This window comes from Ictidomys tridecemlineatus, chromosome 16 (assembly GCF_052094955.1).
Source record: "Ictidomys tridecemlineatus isolate mIctTri1 chromosome 16, mIctTri1.hap1, whole genome shotgun sequence".
NCBI classification, from domain to species: domain Eukaryota; kingdom Metazoa; phylum Chordata; class Mammalia; order Rodentia; family Sciuridae; genus Ictidomys; species Ictidomys tridecemlineatus.
In genome coordinates this window covers 49,546,392-49,568,159 of record NC_135492.1, presented here as the reverse complement: position 1 = coordinate 49,568,159, position 21,768 = coordinate 49,546,392, and the positions used below count along the sequence as shown (strand labels likewise).

At 38.2% G+C, this 21,768-nt stretch overlaps 1 protein-coding gene across 1 annotated transcript in view; it reads left to right on the top strand.

Annotated features, from left to right (window-relative positions):
* Positions 1-21,768, top strand: part of Chl1 (cell adhesion molecule L1 like) — a 595,242-nt gene that overhangs the window by 191,750 nt on the left and 381,724 nt on the right. Inside the window, exon 2 of the mRNA XM_078033574.1 lies at positions 5,827-5,921. The gene's annotated coding sequence lies outside the window, so the exon portion shown is untranslated. The remainder of the gene's footprint in view (positions 1-5,826; positions 5,922-21,768) is intronic.

The following is a 21,768-nucleotide window of genomic DNA, read 5'->3' as shown; positions in this document are numbered from 1 at the left end:
TTCATTTTGGAACGTTGAGCTGCATCCAGTGACATTAAACAACACAAAAGAACATCTGGTACCGAAGCCAGGGTTGGATCTCCAACCTTGCGTCATATGTGGATCCATTGCCTTTCAGATCCAAATCCATCCTTTTGTCGGCTGCCTACATCTGGGCCCTTTAATTATTTTTTTCCTTGCCAGGGGGCACAGGGTCAAGACTTGTCAGTAGAGGATGCAGGAGAGAGGCTGCGGATACCAGGGCTTTCTTTCCTGGTCCTGGAGGTTCATCCAGCTCTTGCAGCCTAGGAAGGTTCTCTAGTGCCCACAACTGGAAACCACAGCAGTAAGCAGCACCCAGGCCCAGAAGCCTCCCCCCTCCCACTCTTCCTGTATTGTTGCTTTTGCTGGGGCATCTCCATGGAGACACAGCCCTGGGAACAGGTTTTATCATGGCCCTAGTGGAACAATGTCTGGCAAATTCCAGAAGGCAGGTTTCAGCAAGTTCTGCAAACCCTGCCATTGATTGACTATGCAGTAGAGCTGGTGTGCACTGGAGTGGTATTGATTGCCATTCATTGAGCCATAGCTGCCCCCTCCAACAAGGAAGGACTGGGTCTCAGCCTCGTGGGGTGGGGTGCACGGAGTGTTCTCAGTGGGTGCTCTCTCTCCACCCTGGGTGGTACCTGTTTCTTGTCCCCACTACCCTTATGCTCTTGAGAATTATTTTTAATTCTTACTTGCCAGTGAATCATTATCTCCATTTCTTTTTTATTAAGCAATTATTTTCATTAAAATCTCCTCCTTCAAATTATTATGTTGTCAGCCTGGGGTTGTGGCTCAGTGGTAGAGCGCTTGCCTAGCTTGTGGGAGGCACTGGGTTCAATCCTCGGCACCACATTAAAAAAAAAAATGAGTAAAGAAATAAAAATAAAGGTAAAAAAAATGTTGTATCTGTCTTAAAAAGAAAATTATTATGTTGTCTGTCTACTGTTTGAATCCACACTGTTACGACCTCTGATCCACCATGGTGTTGTAAACCTCATGACCTTCCAACCCAATTACCTCATTTCTCATCTTCCTAAAACAGTGAAATATTTACTTATAAGGCACCCAATTTGTGATAGCAATTGCCCCTGGAGAGAGAAGAGGAAGAAAATGGGGAAAAGATAGCTAACTTTTGCTCTACCTTTTACGTTTTTTGATTTATTTAAAAGTCCTTGAAGGATTTCCCTATCTGCCGAGGAAGAAATAATTGCAACAGAATTACCCTTCCACTGTGAATAAGTAGAAAAACAAAACAGAAATCAATAAAACATTGGCTTCCAGGCATCAGAAAACAGCAGAGCATGACCATGGTGATTGGAGGGAGGCCATCCAGAGAGGTGGGCCCTGGGAGTGCCCTGCATAATGCCTTCAGGTGATTCTCAGGCTCAGGGCAGCCAGGGAAACACTCCATTGGACTGAGAGGAAGGAGAGCTAGTTTGGACGAAAAACAGCTGAATAGAGACAGAACTCTAGGCTTTTGCCCACTTCATGCCTTTGAGTCTTTGTTTAAGAGCTATCTGCACAAAACTGCATCATTCCTAAGCCTGAGGAAAGAACAACTGGGAAAGATTAGGCTGAACAATCCACTGAGGTTACAGGTATGGATGCATTAGCATTCCTACCAGTCCGAGCACAAAGGCATTGTAGGGGAGTGATCCATGAGGTTTCCTAAAGGAACAAACCATATTAGTGAGGCCAAATTCGTCCCAGATTAAAGTCTGTTCTGGACCTGCCATGATGTGTCTTTTGAAAAAGTCTCCAAAAGATGGTAGAATTTGATCCATAAAAAGGTACATCTGTGAGCAAACAAAACCCACCACTTTCTAAAATAAAAACCCAAATCTAGGCACCGTGGCATACACCTTCAATCCAGTAACTTTGGAGGCTGAGGCAGGAGGATTGCAAATTTCAGAAAACCTGACTCAATATAAAATAAAAGGGCTGGGGATGTAGTTCAATGGTAGAGAAGCCCAGGTTTCAATTCCGAGTACTACCAAAAACAAAGAAAGAAAGAAAATCAAAAGAAACTAAAACCCCAACATAAAATTAACTATATTGAAGAACAAATTACCAGAACAATCTACAAAAATAAACCCACATTTCATTATATACAAGAACCTTGAAATAATTATTGTAAATATAAAAAAATTGCAAAGATTTGGAGAATAATGACTAAAATGATTAAACAGAAAACATAATAAGAGGCCCAAATGAATTTTCAGAAGTGAATGATTCACTATTGAGAATTCAGACATCATAACAAATGTGATTACCAGAAGAGTAGGCAACAAGAAAGGAAAGGTTAGTGGGCTCCAAGTTCTAGCAATAGAAAATTCTTAAAAAATAAAGCACCAAGTAAAAGACTAAACAAGAAATGGTCCAGCACTTCAGAGGGTTGTGGGGCAATATTTTTAATAAATTTATTTATTTATTTAAATTAGGTCTATATGACAGCAGAATGCATTTTGATTAATTGTACACAATGGCAGCACAACTTTACATTTCTTTGATTGTATCCTATGTATCGTCACACCATATGTACAGGCATACGTGTACCTAGGGTAATGATGTCCATCTCATTCCACCATCTTTCCTGCCCCCATATCCCCTCCCCTCTCCTCCTTCCCCTTTGCCCAATCAAAGTTTCTCCATTTTTCCCATGCCTCCCCTCCATTATGGGTCAGCATCCACTTATCAGAGAGAACATTTGGCCTTTGATTCTGGATTCTTGATTTGGGGGGGATTGGCTTACTTTGCTTAGCATGATATTCTCCAACTCCATCCGTTTACCTGCAAAGGCTATGATTTTATTCTCTTTTAATGCTGCATAATATTCCATTGTGTATATATACCACAGTTTCTTTATCTATTTATCTGTTAAAGGGTATCTAGGTTGGTTCCACAGTCTAGCTATTATGAATTGAGCTGCTATAAACATTGATGTGGCCACATTAATGTAGTATGCTGATTTTAAGTATGTGCAAGCATACATGTACCTATACCTTTGGGTATAGACAGAGGAGTGGGATAGCTGGGTCAAATGGTAGTTCTATTCCAAGTTTTCTAAGGAATCTCCATATTGCTTTCCAGATTTATAGCACCAAATTGTAGACCTACCATCAATGTATGAGTGTGCCTTTCCCCCCACATCCTCACCAACACTTATTGTTGTTTATAGTCGTTATAACTGCCATTCTGGCCAGCATGAGATGAAATCTTAGAGGAGTTTTAATTTGCATATCTCTAATTACTAGAGATGTTGAACATGTTTTCATATATTAGTTGATCGATTGGTGGGGCAATATTATTCTGCCTAAGAAGTAGATCATTATAGACCCCAAAAAGAAGAGAAATGGGCAGAAATAAATACAGAAAATAATAGTAAAATATTGTCAGGTCTTAGGAAAAATGAATACCACAGATCCAAGGATTTCAACAAACTCAAGCAAAAGAAACATACATGCATATGAATGTTAATCTAACTGCTGAAAACCAGTGATTAAAAAGGGAAGTGTCTGGGATGGGGCTGTAGCTCAGCAGCAGAGCGCTTGCCTAGCATCTGTCAGGCACTGGGTTCGATACTCGGCACCACATAAAAATAAGCAAATAAAAAGGCATTCTGTCCATCTACAACTACATTTTTTTTTAAAGGGAAGTGTCCTTAAAATAGTGAGAGGTGGGGGGGAGACAAAGATAAGAATCTCAGAAGCATTCTCATCCCAAGCTAACTGAGCTTACAGATAATGGAGTGTAATCTTTAAGGACTGGATATATACATAGATAGTTTTTAATGTAGAGTATTTTTAGATGGTTAAAACGAAATTGATGTAACCTCATTCTCAAAGTTGAAAGTCCTCACCATTAGCAGATTTGCACTACTAGAAATATTAAACCATTCTTTCAGAGACAAGAAAAAGGATATTACATGAAATGTCTAATTGGCACAATAATTAGTATCAAAAATGTTGATTTTGCTAGAATTTACCTTCTCATCTATATCCTTTACCTCTGTTCTTTAACTGTTAGTGAAAGCAGAGTTTATTGAATACAAAATTCATTATAGATTCATGCAATGCAAATCAAGTATGTAGTACTATTCAAGATTCCTTGTTTTCATTATAATTTGATTTCTGAGTATAGTTCCTAGAGTACAGTTTCTGGGGATTAAGGAAACTATTTTTTCCATTTTCCATTACCTTCAAATCATTTCAACTACCACCAGGACAGATTTGAAGATGGGACAGATAGGTTAATGTTCGACAACTACTTTTCATTCTGTGGTATATCCATAAATTTAAAGGGACAAACTTCAGACATATGAAATTATGTGGATTATCCTCTAATGCCCAATGCCAAGTAAAACAAGTCAGGAGTAAAAGTGTTCCATACTGTGTGCTGTAGGATTCACTTATGTGAAATTTTAGGACAAAACAAACAAGAGTGAAAGAAAGCTATTGTAATCTGCACAGTGTGGTGTTAACACAGTAAATGAACGGAACAGAACAGAGAGGACATAAATCAGCTCACACACATATGGCTAATTGATTGCCAGTGAAGGTGTCAGGAACATTCATTGAGGAATAGATAATCTGTCCACCAGGGCTGCTTCAAAACTCACATATCTACATAGAACAAAATGGACCTAGACCCTTACATCATGTGCAAAAGTTAATGAGAAATAAAGAGTGACTCTAAACATATTTTAGTTTTAAATTACTGTGTTAGGTAAAACTTTTTACATATGACATAAAAGAAATTAACTACCAAATTAAAATAGTGATAATTTAAGAGTTCATCAAAATTTAAAAATAAAACAAAAAACTTTTCCCTTTGAAATATATTTTTTAACAAAATGAAAGAGAAAGGGTCATTGTTAGAAAATATTCACCAAACATTTCTGGTAAAGGGCTCATATACAGAATATCAAAAGATCTCTTTTCATGGAGTATGTAGCTAACAACTTAAGAAACTAACAAACTGTTTTCTGAAGTAGTGGTCATATTTTACATTCCTAAATGTGGTATCTGGGAGGCCCAAGGGTACTTCTTCCTTCACAATGTATCATATGGTCAGTTTTTGTAATCTTTGTCATGGAAATGAGTATGTGGTTACTTTAATTAGGATTTAATCTGTGTCCATCTATAGACAAAAATGCTGAGGCTTTTTTCCTGGGTTTATTTGACATTCATATATATACATAACCTTATAATATATATTACTGTATATATATATATATATATATATATATATATATATACCTTTATCTTTGGTCCAGTAATTTATCATGGTGCTGGTGTTCTTGCTATAGGAAAGAGCTGTCAGACTAATGATTGGGTTGACCCAGCCACAGTTACGGATTCGGATGCTGACATTTAGCAAGGCTAGATGGCTTAAGTTTTGCAGCTAATGAGTAATAAAGAGACTTGATTTTGAGCTATAAGAACTCAGATCTGTACAATCTGAAAGCCTATGTCCTCATATATTTATGTATTTCTTCCACTCTAGAGTATGTTCCCTGTGATGTCAATTTTATGTAGCCACTTGACTGGGCCAGAGGGTCCCCAGGTGTTTGATAAAAACACCCTTCTGGATCTGTCTGTGAGGGTGTTTTGGGAAGAGACTGAATTGGTCTGCTGAGTTACGCAGGCGGTCCTTCCTGTTGTTGACATCCTGAATAGAACAGAGAGGCTGAGAGAGTGGTGATTCTCTTTCTCTGATTGTTTGGAGCTAGAATGTGGCTCTTGTACCTCTGCACACAGACTTGGACTGACTATACCTCCTGTCTTTCTTGTTTTCAAGCTTTAGAACTTGGAGGAAGGCTTTACCTGCAACAGGTCTCCAAGGTCTCAACTTGCCACCTGCAGACCTCAGCAATTCTTTGTATTCACAATCTGGTAAGCCAGTTTGTAAGGGTTCTGTGTTTGGGATTGGGATCCCTGATGACTTCAGGGCTGAGGCATGCTCGGTGCCTGGGAAAGTTTCTGTGCAGAGGCATAGGATGCCTGGTTGCTATGGCAATAACTTCCATGCTAGAGTCTTATCAGCTTCCACCTTAATCTTAGCTTCCACTTTAATCATAACTCCTGGGAATAAAGGAACTTGCTGGCTGGATAAATACAATGTTTCACCAAGCTCTGGTGCTCCTGGAGCTGCCCACCCAACAGTAACTTCAGACAATGGACCTTCTTGAGAGCTGCACAAATCTCCTAACATTGCATATTGTAACTAGGAAATGTAACTGCAGAAGAGCAACCTTCCTGATACTCTAAACAATAATGTGGTTATGGTACTGATGACCTAATGGAACCTATGGGTATAAATAAACGTGGCCGCTTGGACAAAGAGCCACTCTGCCACTTTGGCTGCCTCTGCCCCTGTACCTTTTATTATTCTTTATACCAATTCCTTACAATCACTGTCTCTCATATTTATATGAATACGTATGTCTATTCTGATTCAGTTGCCCTGTAGAACTCTGGCTAATGTACTCCCTGAGAATGATTTTCTCCAAAATACCTACATTGAGGCCAGGTATCTCAGTACCGACCTGAATGGACAACTCCTTACTAAGAGACTGTGAAAGATCTCACTGAATTTTCGATCCACAGATCAGGGTGAAAATTCTCATCGAATAAAGATTCCGATGGGTTTCTATTACCATTAACCTTTTAATAAAGGGAAACCACAAGTTGTAAAGAAAGCAAAGAATTACGGAATTTGGGGCAAGGAATTGAAGAAGCATCTAGTTTGGAGAGTTCCCAGCATAACAATGGTGAATTGATTGAGTTAGAATCTTTCAACCCTCTTGAGTTTATTTAATAATTCATATGTCAAGTGCCCTAAAAGCTCTCAGATCTTTGAATGAAAGCAGGCATCTGGTAAGTTAAAGGTTGACACAAATCCTGTCCCGTGTCATTCTGTTTGGATACAGTACTCAAGATATGATCTTCTGCCACTTTTTTTTTAGTGCTCATTTATTCAAAGGGAAATGTGTCTTCTTTGTTCTTTCCTCAATTCCAATACATCTAATAGTAAAAGTGAAAATCATCTAAGAACTATAAATGTTGGCATGCATTTATACTCTCAGAGGGTAATACATATGATTGAATTACTTCCACTTTCATAGAGACAGTTGGCATTCAACTAGCAATTTTATCATGATCAAAGCTACTCAGATATTTTTTTTTCCAATCTGAGTTTAGCGTCATGCACTCTGAGTATAGGGCCTATAAATTTTGCTCAAACCATAGAAGTAGGGGTGTGGGTGTGTGTGTGTGTGTGTGTGTGTGTGTGTGTGTGTGTGGTGTGTGTGTGTGTATGTGTTGTGTGTGTGTTTGTGTTAATAAGTTATTGAAGGGAGGAAAAATAGAGTTACATGTAACTAAAGACCAACAGGAATTTAAGAGGTTTCATAAAATGCTGTATCTACACCTGTGACAATACTAATAATGTCAGAGAAATGAGAGGCAATAAAATCTTCCTTTAATTTATGATTGGCAAAGCATCTGCTGAGATGAGGTCCATAAACCACAGGGCACGTGGGTGACAACGTGTGTGCCTTCTGGTAGTCTGCAGTGGCAATAGGGAGAAAGAAAACATTCCCAAGAACAGGAAATTTCACTTCTCTGTTTAATTGTGCTGAGATTTACTGGCTTTCAACATGGTTTTACACACTGTATAAAAGATGACACAGCTCCTTCCCCCACCATCTAGCCTTAAAGCACACATTTAAATTTTGTTATTCAATGAGCAACTTATTCTAATAAGTTCATGTTTTAAGACCTAATTCTCATTTACCCCTGATTGTTCAAAATATGTGTATATTTTTTCAAAACAGGGCAAAATTTATATTCATACGCACTTTATCATTGTCCTCTGGGAGCCTGATTTTCTACAGAATTAAATTTGAATTCCCAGCATTTTGATGACTCTTTAATAAATGCATTAAGTATGAAGGGAATTCGATTTATTTTATTCAACATTTATGTATGCCCAGGAGTTAATTGCAAGAGAATTCTCTTAGACCTCTTAAAATATAGAGATTTCGGGTAGTAACCTAAGACACAACTTTGGAAATTATTAAAAATTGTAAGCAATGCTTAGGCTGTGATTAAAAGCACCCCCTTAGAAAGCAGAATATACTTGAAACCCCACTAATATCTCTTTAGATGCACCCAAACTGTTACTATTTTTACATTTAAAAAGTGTACATTTAGGGCTGAGGCTGTATTTCAGTGGTAGAGTGTCTGCCTTGCACATGTGAGGCACTGGGTTCCATCCTCAGTGCCACATAAAAATACATAAATGAAGATATTGTGTCCATCTACAACTCAAAGAATTTTTTTTAAAGTGCAAATTTAAGCCAGGTGTGGTAGTGCATACCTATAATTCCAGCAAGTTAGGAGGCTCAGACAGGAGGATCCCAAGTTCAAGGTCAGCTTCAACAACTTATCGAGGCTCTATCCTCAAAATAAAAATAAAATAAAATAAAATAAAGGTTGGGGATAGCTCAGTGATAAAAACACCTGGGATAAATCCCCAGTATAACACTTGTAATCCCAGTGGCTCAGGAGGTGGAGGCAGGAGGATTGTGAGTTGAAAGCCAGCCTTAGCAATTTAGCACGGTAATAAGCAATTCAGTGAGACCCTGTCTCTAATAAAATAGAAAATAAGGCTAGGGATGTGGCTCAGTGACCCTGAGTAATTCCTGGTACCCCAAAAAACAAAAATTAAAAAACAAACACATAAATAGAAATGCAAATTGAAGCCATGCAGTTAAAGCTCGATGCACACCTCATGTGTCATCTTGAGCAGGCTGACTTTGCATGAAGAAGTCCTCCTCTCATTTTTGTGATGAGATCAATTGAATTCCTCTGATTAAATCACCAGGAAGTGGGTATGTGTACACAACATGTTCTTTAAACAGATGACTTAGCTATAGATGTTTACGATCCCAGAGTTTTATTTTACCCTCAAGTGAAAGCAATAAGAAAAGTGTGAAAGAAAATGCAGTTTCCATTTATCTGGGTCAAATGTTACAGATTTAAATTTGGATTCCCTGTATGACACAGCATTGCACATAAACCTGTTCTGCATCGTCCAATTCCTATTGACACGAGTTTCCCTAATGGAAAGTCATAAAACAGCTCTCTTACACAAGCATAAACTTCACATGTAACTCGTTGCCAACTCTTGGCCTTATAGACAGGGTTGTCCCATGGCTATTCTCCCCTTTCCAGGGGAATCTGAAGAAGTAAAATTATTTGTTTTCCATAAAGGAGATGGTGAGCTGCAAAGACATAACTTAAAAGTAGTTATCCGATTTCTATATGCAGTCCCTTTATTCTTGTTATTTTATTATCAGGCAATATTCTGAATATTTCATATTTTAGCATAAATATTTTAAGCCTGCAGAAGATCATTCTTTAAAGGGAAGCTGTTTCCGTCTTGTGATGGCAGTTGGTGTTTTTTGCCTATTTCCAGCTGTGCATTGGAATTATCCAAGAGTACTTAAAAAATAGATCCATTCCTGGAAATGAGTCCCATAGAATCTGAGGCAACAGGCAGGTGGTGGAGCTCAGCATTTGGCATAGTTAATAAAGTCCATCCATGCTGTTGGATCCCACAGGGAACACTACCCTTTCTGCGAGGTTTCATGGCTCTCAAGATCTTCTTGGCCAGAATCTTCTCTGGCTCTCAAGGTTGCTGTTTAAGACAGTGCCAAGAACCTTCTTTAGTTAGTTAGGCGGTTGGTGGCGGTTTTCTTAAGACTGACCCATTTATTCTTTGGCCTCATAAAATCCTGGTCCTTATAAGTCAGTCTTACACTCACCCAATTAGTTTTGCAACATGTATATTTCTATTATTTTAGCTTGGCAACTACAAATGTTTCATAGTTTAATGAGCTGTTTCAAGCAGACAGGAGCATAGAGAATCGAAGGTAACCAGTGTTGAGGCTTCTGGGTAAATTAGCAGCTGATGAGCCCACAGATACCACCTCCAACTACGTTGTGCAAAAGGTACAGAATAACATCATTTTGTGTTTCTGGGCTGCTCTATTATTTTAATTAGAAAACTCTCATGGAGCATAGTAATTTATAACAAAGTAAAATACTATGTACAGGAGTAAAACCTGTTTATATCATATAGACTAGTTTTTAAAAATGCATCCCTTACCCAACTTCCTGACATTAAAAATGTTTAAACCTAAACAAATATTAAAAGAGAGCACCATTTGTAGAAGCCTATTTTTTTCTCCAATGTACGTTTTTGGCGCCTTCTCTAGATTTCAGATCAACACCCTGCCCCATATCTATCTGGTCTTAGGAACTTTTCTGCTTTTGTCTGATGAATCATAAGAAAGTATTTGGCAAACGTTAGGATTTTTATCTCTAAATATTTTGCTGTGTATCTTCTAAGAAAAAGAGAGTTTTCTCTGTGACCACAATACCATTATCGCACTTAAGAAATTAACATCAAGAGCTGAGTTTGTGGTTAAGTGGTAGAGCGCTTGCCTGGCACACATGAAGCACTGGGTTCCATTCTGAGCACCACATAAAAATAAATAAAGGTTTTGTGTCCATGAACAACTAAAAAATATGAAAAAATTAACATCAGTAAAATAATATCTTACATAAGTGTCATGTAAATTTTTCCCATCTAGCTCCAATAATTTTTATATTTCTTTCCTTTCAAAAGTTCATTCAGAATCCACCAGAGGATGCACAGAACTTCTTTTATGATATATTAGTTACACTTAATCTGAAACAATCCCCTTGCTGCTTCTGTTAATTTTTATATTACTTTTTTCTTTCTTTCTTTTTTTTTTTTTTTTTTTGGTACCAGGGATTGAACCCAGGGCCGCTTAATGACTGAGCCACATCCCCACCCCTTTTTCATGTTTTATTTTGAGACAAGGACTTGCTAAATTGCTTATGGCTGAGGCTGGGCTCAAACTTGCCAAACTCCTGCCTCAGCCTCTTGAGGTGCTGGGATTACAGGTATGTGCCTTTGCAACTAGCTGCATTACTTAATTTTTGAGACTTCAAATTTATTTTTGTTGTTGCGATTGTCAAGATGAATGTTGTTTTGAAGAATTTTTCTCATTCTGAATTTTCTGGGCAGTTTCTATTCTTTTTGGAGTGGGAATGGTTTGCAGGAGATTAAACTCAGGGGCACTCAATCACTGAGCCACATTCCCAGCCTGTTTTGTATTTTATTTAGCGACAGGGTCTCACTGAGTTGTTTAGCACCTTGCTAAGGCTGGCTTTGAATTTGAGATCCTCCTGCTTCAGCCTGGGATTACAGCTGTGTGCCACAACACCCAGTTTCTGGGCAGTTTCTTATCATTTGTGCCAGGCCACAGGTTTTAACCTAATATGTAAATAATGGTATTTATTAATAAGTCATATCAGGAAGCATATGATATCTTTTTATTGCCCTGTTAATGTTGCCATATGATAACTTGGTGGAGATAATGACCATGAGATATCTCTATTTTAAGGATCCATTTTTTTTTCTACCATAAAAAAACGAATTCTAGTGGGATCTAATAAGAACTCATAAGAAATTTCTTTTCTTTGTTCTCTTTAACTCACTCTTTGCTTTGTTTAAAATAATCATCGAATATGGTCACACTCTGTTGTTGTGGTTCAGATGTGGAACGTCCCTCCCAAAGCTCATGTGTTAGGCAATGCAGCAATGTTCAGAAGTGAAAAGACGGGGTTATGAGCTGTAACCTCATCAGTGGATTAATCCATTTGATGAATAATCTCAGTGGATTCCTGGGTGGTAACTGTAGGCAGGTGGGGCAAGGCTGAAGGAAGTAGGTCACTGGGAATATACCCATGGGTTTATATCTTGTCTCTGGCTTCTCTCCTCCTTCTCCTTCTCCTTCCTCCTTCTCCTCCTCCTCTTCCTCCTCCTCCTTCTTTCTTCTCTCCCCCTCCTTCCCTCCCTCCCTCTCTTCCTCTCTCACTCCTCCCCCACATCCTAGCTGCTATGTGCTGAGCTACTTCCCTTCACCACACCCTTGATGTCCTTACATCTCCAGAGGTTCAAAAGATAAATGCCCTGCCATTTGAATCAGCTCCTCTGTGAATAATACATTGTTTCCCTCAGACAGTTATTAACGGTTTTCTTCATTTCTAGTTTCACAATTTAATCACGAGGTGGTTTTCTGTGAATTTCTTAAATACACCCTATTTTTAATTGACTCAGGTTCTTTACCTATAGATTAACGTCTTTTGCCAAATTCTGGAAGTTTGCAGCCATTATAGTTTGAGTATTTTTCTATCTCTATATTCTCTCTCTCTCCTCTTCTTCTCAAACATTTTCATGGGCTTAGCAGATTTTCTTTTTTGTTCCACAAGCTCCCAAGTCCTGTTGTTCAGAATGAGGACATTCTGTTGGTCTGTCTTCAAATTAACCAAATCTCTCCTTTTCCATTTCTGTTCTCTTGTTGATTCCACCAGGGGAAGCTTTTATTTTAGTAACTATGTTTTTCATTCATACAAGTACTCTTTGTTTATTTTTATGACTTTTTCCCTTTGTAATTTTTAATTTTTTTTGTTCCAAGATAATGCATAATGATTTTATCAAGGCTCCTTTAAAAATGCACGTTGGGTTATACCAGTGTGTATACCCACATATTCATCTTAGTTTTCATATCAGTGGACTATCCTTCTCATGCAAATTATAGCTTCCTAGCTCTTGAGTGACTTGGGGCTGTCCCTTGGATACCTGGTTATGAAGTCAGGAGGCCCTTAATCCTTCCTAAGTCTCCTATTCATCAGGAGTCCACCCTGGTTAGGTTTCTCATGTAGACGGTGGCCTTTGGGTAGCAGACATTTCCATGACACTTTAACTGTGAAAGCCCATATAATTGTGACCTGCGTATAGTTAATAATTGTGCCATTGCTTCTCAATCTCTGCTGGTGCTGATTGGGAGGGCAGCCATGGCTTCCCTGGACCCCTGGGTATCTTGGTGTCACCTTCTGCAGTAGGGAGGTAGGTGGAAGTCACCACACCTGGCTCTTCTTATGATGTTAGGTTGAGGGCAGGGGGACACCAGGGCTCATTGGTGCTGCACAGACTGTCCCATCAGAATCCAGATGAATCAGGGGTTGGATATCCCCCTTGGGCTTTGGAGATGCTGCTACAGAATGGTTAACCTGCTTGCTCCTGTCCAGGAGATCTCGGGACTTCCAACTAGTACTCTGTTGGACTTACTCTTTCCTCCTCTTTGTACCCCAAAGAGCAGCAGTTCCTGGTTTTCTCTTCTGTCTCTTAGGCACGGTAGATTGCAAGCCTCTGAGGTGCCCTGTCTAGGAAATATGGGAGATTAAAAATAAAACGGATCATGCTATCTTTCTCAAGTTCTGAGAGCTCTGCCCAGTATGACTTCTGCTTCCAGCTACTGGAGTTCTCTGTCAATTTCCTTTAATTATTTTCAGAGTGTGTGATTAGATTTAGTGTGTAGGATCAGGAAAATGTGGTTCCCTTTAGTTTGTATTTTAAGTATTTTCATCATGTATGACTTTACTGTGTATTTTTCCTTGAAAGTAGAAACAGCATAAGCTAGGAGGAATAGACCCATAAGATTCACCTACACACTGAGAACATGCATGGAGATCCTGAATCCCTTCTCCTGTCCAGCTGCTTTGGAACATGGAATGTGTCTTGGCTGCAGTTTCCCCACTACTTGGGAAATTATAGCCAGTGGATATTGACATATAATATTGGAGAGACCTATTTTACACTGGAATTCCAGAAATAAATCAAAATTTCTGGTTTCTTGAACAAATAAATATTTTTAGCTGCATAAAAACCAGGTGTTAAAGGACCATTGACTTTGATCTCTTTTCAAGGTTGGAGATTAGCATTGATGAAGACAAATGGCCCTGTTAAGATTGAGATTAAAGCTGTGATGCATTATGCAAACAAACAAAAACAAAACAAAACAACATACACAGGATCTGCAATTCAATTTGTCTAAGAAATTATGCATATTAAGCCTTAAATGCCTTTAACTGCCTAATCTACTGGTAATGGATTTCAACGTCTGAAGGTCAGGATATAGTCTTACTCTCCTTGCTCAAGAAATATGTAGTAAAAGTACTGAGGAGCCATGGAAGAATAAGAAGTCATATATGGACAAAGATGACCATGACCCTGCTGCTTGAGCTCTGCAGAAAAAATGCAGGTACGACCCTGGGATATTTCCTAGTTTATATACTTCAATTATACAGACTTTTAGGTATTGCTCCTATGGTGCAGGCAAAGAAAATGCATAGAGGTTCAATGCAATCAATTTCGAAAAAAAAATTAAAAACAAGAACACAGAGCTAAGAGACAACCTACAGAATTGGAGAACATATTTGCAAACTGTATATCAGACAAGAAGGCAATATCCAGAATTTATAAGAAACTCAAATCAATAGCAAAAACAAAACACAACAACAAATAATCCAACTAAAAATGGGCTGAAGAGGTCTGAGTAGGCATTTGTACAAAGAAGATATATAAATGCCCAACAGATAAAAAAAAAAATTCAACATCACTAACCACCAGGGAAATGCAAGTCAACACCACAGCACATCACTCCAATTAGAAAGTCTATTAATCAAAGACCCAGAAATAGCAAATGCTGACAGGGATGCAGAAGAAGAACTCACATGCTTCGGGTGGAAATGTAAATTAGGACAGCCATTCTAGAAGCTTTCTTAAAAATTGAAGAAAAGAACTAGTATCAGGTCCACCAATCCTACCACTAGCTGTAAAGCAAAATGGAACCTGTATGTCCAAAAGCCACCTTCACTTCCAAGTTTATTGCAGCCCTATTCACAATAGCCAAGGAATGGAACCAATCTCAAAGCCCACCCATGGATAAATATGGTACTTGTGTACAACAATGCTGTCTGGCCGTACAAAGGATGAAACCCTATCTTTTGCTACCGTTTGGTTGGGACCATAGGACTTAATATTAAGAGAAATAAGCCAAGCCCAGAAAGATTAAACCACATGATTTCACTCACATGTGGAATGTGAAAACAAAAAATTGATCTCAAGAAGTTGAGAAGAGAAGAGTAGCTCCTAGAGACACGGAAATTAGCTGAAAGTGGGGATTTGGAGAAGGTGTGGCACAGTGTGACAGGTGACAGGAGAAATAAGTTCTGGTGTTCTATTGCATAGCAGAGAGACTATAGTTGACAAGGATACATTGCAAATTTCAAAATAGCTAGTGAATGTACTCACCATAAATAAATGATAAAAGTTTAAGAGGAGGGTTATGTTATTCTAAGTTGATCCTTACACACTATATGTATAAATTCAACTGTCACATTAAACCTCCGATTATTACCTCTCAATCAAAATAATAAGAATAATAGATAAAAAAAAAAATTGTGGCATTCCTGTGATGTGGCCACCCTCAGAGAAACTGCATTCTGGGGGAAAATAAATAAGAAAACAATTATACAATGTAATGTGACATAGTGAAAATTTCAATAAAAGGATAAGTAATGTACAAGGTGGTGAAGAGTCATGTTTTAGAAACGTCTGTCAGGGAATAGCTCTCTACAGAAATGAGACTTTTAACAGAGATCCCCGGAGGAGAAGGAGTCAGTTATGTTAAGATTTGCAGGAAAGGTGTTTTATGCAAAGGTGACACAAAGTGTAAAGTTCAGAGAGTGGAAGCTTACTTGCCACATTCAGAAAAGCAAGAAGACCTGTTTGTCTAGGGGGACCCAGGAAGCTGGGGTTGGGAGTTGGTGCTGTGTGGAAGGACAATCAAGGTCATCAAGTGGATTTTCAATGGCAGTTGAAGCATTGATAGATGTTGTTGATTTGTATTTTATTCTAACCATAATTAGAAGCTATTAGGTATTGCAAAAGGAAACCCAGTAGACTCAGTGTCTCTAGTTTAAAAAGGCACTCTGCTGGCCAGAATAAATAATAGAGCAGGAAGGGAGGAATGAGATCCAAGAAACAGGAGGCCAGGTGAATCTCAGCAGAAAGTCACCTGTTGCTCAGACCAAGGTGATTGCTGTGAAGGTGGGAGGTGGGAGGATTCTCAAAGTCTTGGAGATAAATCTGCCAGAACTTGCTGATATATTGCACGTGGAATGTGGAGGAAGGAGATGACCTAGAGATGATGTCCTATATTTGATTTGAGTGCTAAATGATCAGTACCCACCAATATTATCTGAAATAGGAAAGACTGAAGGATCTTGTTAGGCAATTAATTTGGAGATGTCCTTTGGGCATCCAAGTGGATTGTAAAAAACAAAAAAAAACAAAACAAAACAAAAAAAAATTGAACCATTAAGATCTGGCCTTCTGAGTTGAAGTTAAGGTTGGAGACAGAGATGATGGAGTCCTTGTCTATTAGGTAGCTTCACTGAAGGAGGAAGTTGGTGGAGAGGGTGAAGTGGCTGTAGTCTGAGTCTTGGGCAGTTATGTCTTTGCAGGTGAAGAAGGAAAGAGTTAAGAAGAAATATGTGCACCAGAATAATTTCCTCTGTAGGCTCAGGACAGAAAGATGGTTGATAGGTAGAGAAGATGTGGATAGGCTCCCTTTGGATAAGGCATTTGGAGAGCTCCATTGGAATTGACTTAGTTAGCAGCATCCAAAAGACCGATTAGCAATGGAAATTCTGTCTAGAGTCAAGGAGACGCCACTCATCTAACACACAGCCGAAGCACCTTGGTCTAAGTCAGGAGCAGTGAGATTCTCAAAATATCCCAGGTAGGTGTGGAGAGAGAGCAGGGTCAGGACAGGTGAGACTCTCCCAATAACTTAAGTAGCACAAATAAAGTTGGTAATTACAACTAATCATGAGAGGCAGGGGAGGAATGTCCTAGAATTAAGATGATCCTCATTGCAGTTTTTTAGTTTAAAAATGCTTATACATCATTAGAAAACTCAAATTATACTGAAAACAATGAAGTTTACGAATTCATTTGTTCAATGAAGAATTATTATTAAACACTTTTCTCCTTTATGCCAGGCCCTGTTTTAGAGGTATGAGGTGCTAGAGACTGCTATGAAGATGGTGGATAGTAGAGAATGGGTACTCAGTAGATCGGGTCTCTAAAGATGGTTTGTTCATGGCTTTGGCATTGTGGAGGCTATCGCAAACCTAATTTGGAGATCCAGAGGGTTTTGTTCACTGAACTTGGCCTATTTCTCCCCTAAAAGCTTGCTTATTTATAATCTTGAAGTTAAAATTCTGACTTACCATTAGAAAAATGAGGGTGTAGGGGGCAGACTCTCAGTAACCCAGTGCTTGAGACTGATGTATAGATGAAGGCTTTGCAGATATACTAGTTGGTAGTAAGAGCTGTAACTTTGGAGAATGTTTAATGGTGTCTCACATGTCATCCACTGGCTCTTGGGCTCTATTTCCTAGGCCAAATTGTGATCTGAAAATCACATGGTGGGCAAGGGATTAATGATGGGAGGTATAAGATTTCAACTGTACCTAAGTGTGTAATGCTTGCATCTGCAAACTATAGGGATGCACTACCCACTGAGACTGACCTTATTAATTCCTGGGATCACAGTGGCAATTTCCCCTCCTGGACAGTTCTTCAGACAGGGACAGACAATCCATGCATTTATAATTGCTTCTCATTTGCATTTCTTCCTACTCTACATTCTGTTAGACACACTCGCAGGGATATTAAAAATTCCATCAGGTTGCAATCGAGCCCTGTTGGCATTACATATTTCTCCTTTGATCTTCAGTAGGCTGATTTTGAAGTTTATGGTTTAACTCTGAGAGTCAATATACTTGCCTCCTTTCTAACTTCCCAGGAACACCTTCTTTGGGGCCAAAAAATAAATGGAGAAATGAGCAACCCATGTGGAGAGGCCAGAAGAAAACCACAAAAGCCATCATCAATAATAATGTTATGGATGTCATCGTATTTCATAATTGGGATGTCTTTTTGTTTTTAACTTTACAAAAGTAGTGAAAGAATTCTTCATTTAATGAGTGCTACTGGCTACGTGACAAAGGGTACACATGAAGAATACACAGTCTGTCAAGAGTTGGATTGTTACATCAGACTATCATTGTTCTCAGATTCAATATACTCACGTACATAGGCATGAATTTATTTCCACATCATTTATGTAGGTTACCAACCTTAAATTGAATACCTCCAATTTTCATCAGCCATACAGTGGTTTTGTTCTAGCCTCTGCACATTGGTTGCTCATTTCTCCAGTGGTGAAACATGAACCTCCCATTGGCAGAAATAAAAGTTCCTCCTTACTTGACTAGAATCACCAAAAGTAGCCTCAGAATTGCTTATTCATTCAGAGCCAGAAAATGCCTATAAATTAGAGTTCAATGCTTCCTTGAATGTTTTTTTTAGCTTTTAACATAAGAGTGTGTGATTAAAATTCTGCTCCATATTTACTTACACTACCTCCTTTCCTTGACCTTCAGGACAGTTTTGTTATTGATTTAAAGAAATGCCAATCTGGCCAATCTTGGAAATTTTAACATTAAAATAAATAGTGAGGTGGTAATAGAATATGGAATAGAATAATTATCCATAAGTCCCTAATGATATAAAAGAATAGGCGAATGGACTAGGGCTGTGCCTTACTCTAGAAAGTGGACCAGTGGGTACAGAAGTCGTGGTGGAATTAGAATGTCACCATGTGGTAAACATGGGCATCAATGTCATTTCAGACCGACACCATCAACTGTCACTGATACTGCAAAGTAAAAGTTGGACAAGAAGAGAATGTTTCCCTCGAAAGATGCACAGTAAATTTCAAAAGGAAAAACAGTGGTTTCATAGTGTAGAAATTTGACAGGTTCCATCCTAGCTAAATGGTCAGTGTTAAAGATCACACTTAATGATGTGGTCTTTCATGTCCCCGATAGAATGCTCTGAGACACAGTGTCTCTTTACGATGTTGTTACAAACAAACAAACAAACAAAACAAAACATAGGGTAGCCTGAATCTAATCATAAGGAACATCTAACAAACCCAACCTGACAGTCTGCTTCCAAAGAATGTTCTGTATTTTCAAAAGTGGAGGTCATGAACGTTAAAGAAATACCGAGGAACTGTTCCGGCTTAAAATAAACTAGAAAATAATTATAGCCAAAAGCAGTGTAAGACCTTGGTGAGATTCCAGACAGGAAAATGTTTTTTATTTTCCTGGGGAAAAAAAAAAAAGAATGACTAGTAAGATAATTGAGAAAATTTGAATTTGAAATGTGATTCAAAGGGGGATGACCATAGATTAGCTACCAGGATGTTTCAATGTTGAGTTCCTAATTGAATAATTATATTATAGTCATATGAGAAATACAGAGCAATTTACATGCAATAGAACATCATGGCTTCAACTCATTCTTCAGAGAGAAGTAGAGAGAAAATAATTGAGATGGGCTGGTGCGTGGCTACTGATATTTGGAGACTCTGAGTGAAAAGTACAGAAGGTATTTGTAGGATATGACAGCAATTTGTAAAATCGTTATATTTTCTGTAAGTATAAAACTATTTCAAAATAAAAAGTTAATACTATTCTGAAAAAAATTCTGGCCGCATTTTTTTCTCTAAACATATATCCTAATATTTTTCTATGAGAAGACAAAAAAAGATTCCATTAAGATACACTGCAGAGAATTCATGATGTCGCCACTTGAAGATGCACTGTTTTGTTTAATGTTTATTTCCCTATTTTGTGTGTGTGTGGGGGGGTGCTGGGGATTGAACCCAGGGCTTCATGCATGCCAGAGGAGTGACTTGCCTCTGAGCCACATCCCCATCCTTCCTTTTATTTAATTTTTAGGCAAGATATGAATAAATACTTGTTGAAGGAATGAATAAAAGAAAGATTGAAATAGGAAAGAAGAAAGGAAAAGAATAAGGAAGAAGATATAAAAGAAGAAATGAGGGAGGTTTAGAAGTATGGAAAAATCACTTATTAACTTAATAGCTGTTGCTAACAGTTAGCCTGGAGGGAGCCATGCAAACCCCTGATTTAATCACCTATAAATGCATGTGTATTATTTAATGATATGTACACATGTATGTGTGGAACTACATACCAATATATTATTTATATATTACACTTATATATGTAACATGCAAATACACCACTTATGTATGTGGTGTGTGTATGTGTGTGTGTGTATATATATATATATGGCATATATGCAATACATATATATGCATATATATGTATATGTATATAGTGGCAGTGAGAAGGCTTTTCATATTGAAAATATTTTTGTGCATTTTAGAAAAAAATTTAAAGTAACCATTTTATTATGAGCCCTTTTTTAAAAAAAATTTATCTAGGTATGAAAATAAATTCAAATAGCAGTATGTGAGGTCTTTTAATCACTTCTTAGATTTCAGCTTGGCATAAGTTGGGGTCCAGCATGGCATATTTTATAGCTTAATTTTTTTTAACTTTTCAAGTTTGACAGCTCACCCTACTATGAATCTGTGACAAGCAGTATTTTCATTTCTCTTTGCTCTCCGTCTTCCTGTGTTTGCAGTGGATGCAGAAATCCCTCCTCTGTAAAGAGTTATGCCAGTATTTAATGGTAGTTTTTTACTCCCTATTAATCATGATTTTTAAAACACGGTTCTGCGTCCGATGCCTCCTCTCTGTCATCCAAGTGAAAAGCCAAGATGTGCTTTTTTCTCAGGACTAATGTTCCTGTACTGGAGTGGTTCCTGGGTTTAGTACTCCTAAAACCTTCATGACTTTGAAATGAAAAATTGACTCAATTCCTTCTAAACGAAAGCTTTCTTCCTTCTAAACACCATTTTTGCTTCTGAAGACTGCTATTAATGTCTCATGTGCTTCTATGAGGATCTAAACACAGAGCTGATGGCTGAAGCAACTACAAGGTGTTGGTCATGAACTAGAGGGTTATTTTTTTAAAGGTAGCATCCTCTTTGTCAGAATTTTTATTTTCTTGAAATTTAGTGCAATAGCATAAAACTTTTTTATAGCTGATACATAATGTATGATGGCCCATAAATCTGAAATCTGTCTGGCATTGAACATGTACAAGCACCATGGTATAATAAATTGATTACGATGACTGACTTTAATAGCCCCCGCAGTCTAAGTTCAAAGCATTAGAGCTTTTGCAATGTTTTAAAACATTTTAAGTTCTAGCTATCCCATCACTTTTATCTGTTGAGATGGAGATAAACTAATTGAAAAGCCTTTTTTCTATAACTGTTTGGTTAAACCAATTCTACCCTTCTACCCTAACCACTGGCATTTGAAAGCCTCCCGACACTACTTAATTTAAAATTCCAAATTCTTCTCATATTGGAAAAAAAAAAACAAGCTGGGATCATTTAGTTCTCGGGGAATACTGAGAATTAAGCTAAATACTCTCCGCAGTTACTAACATAGTAAACACCAGGTGAAATTTCCTCTGTAGTATCTAGTCCTTTCTTTCTCCCCGTATGTCTAGTATCCTAGAACCTCTGACAACAAGAGGCAAGCTCAAGATCAAAGCCTAAACTGCTAGAACATTGCCACCCTTTCCCCAGAGCCATCAATGCAGAATTAATCCAAGGTGTTTTCCAACCTTTGCTGCGATGCCAGGGAGGAAGGAGCTGCCTCTTCCTACCATGGAGACAAATGAGAAGGAGTGCTGAGAGGTCACCCTGGAGACATGTCCTAGCCCCATCAAGAGAAGAACAGTAAAGAACTACAGAGGGACCTGGTCTTGATA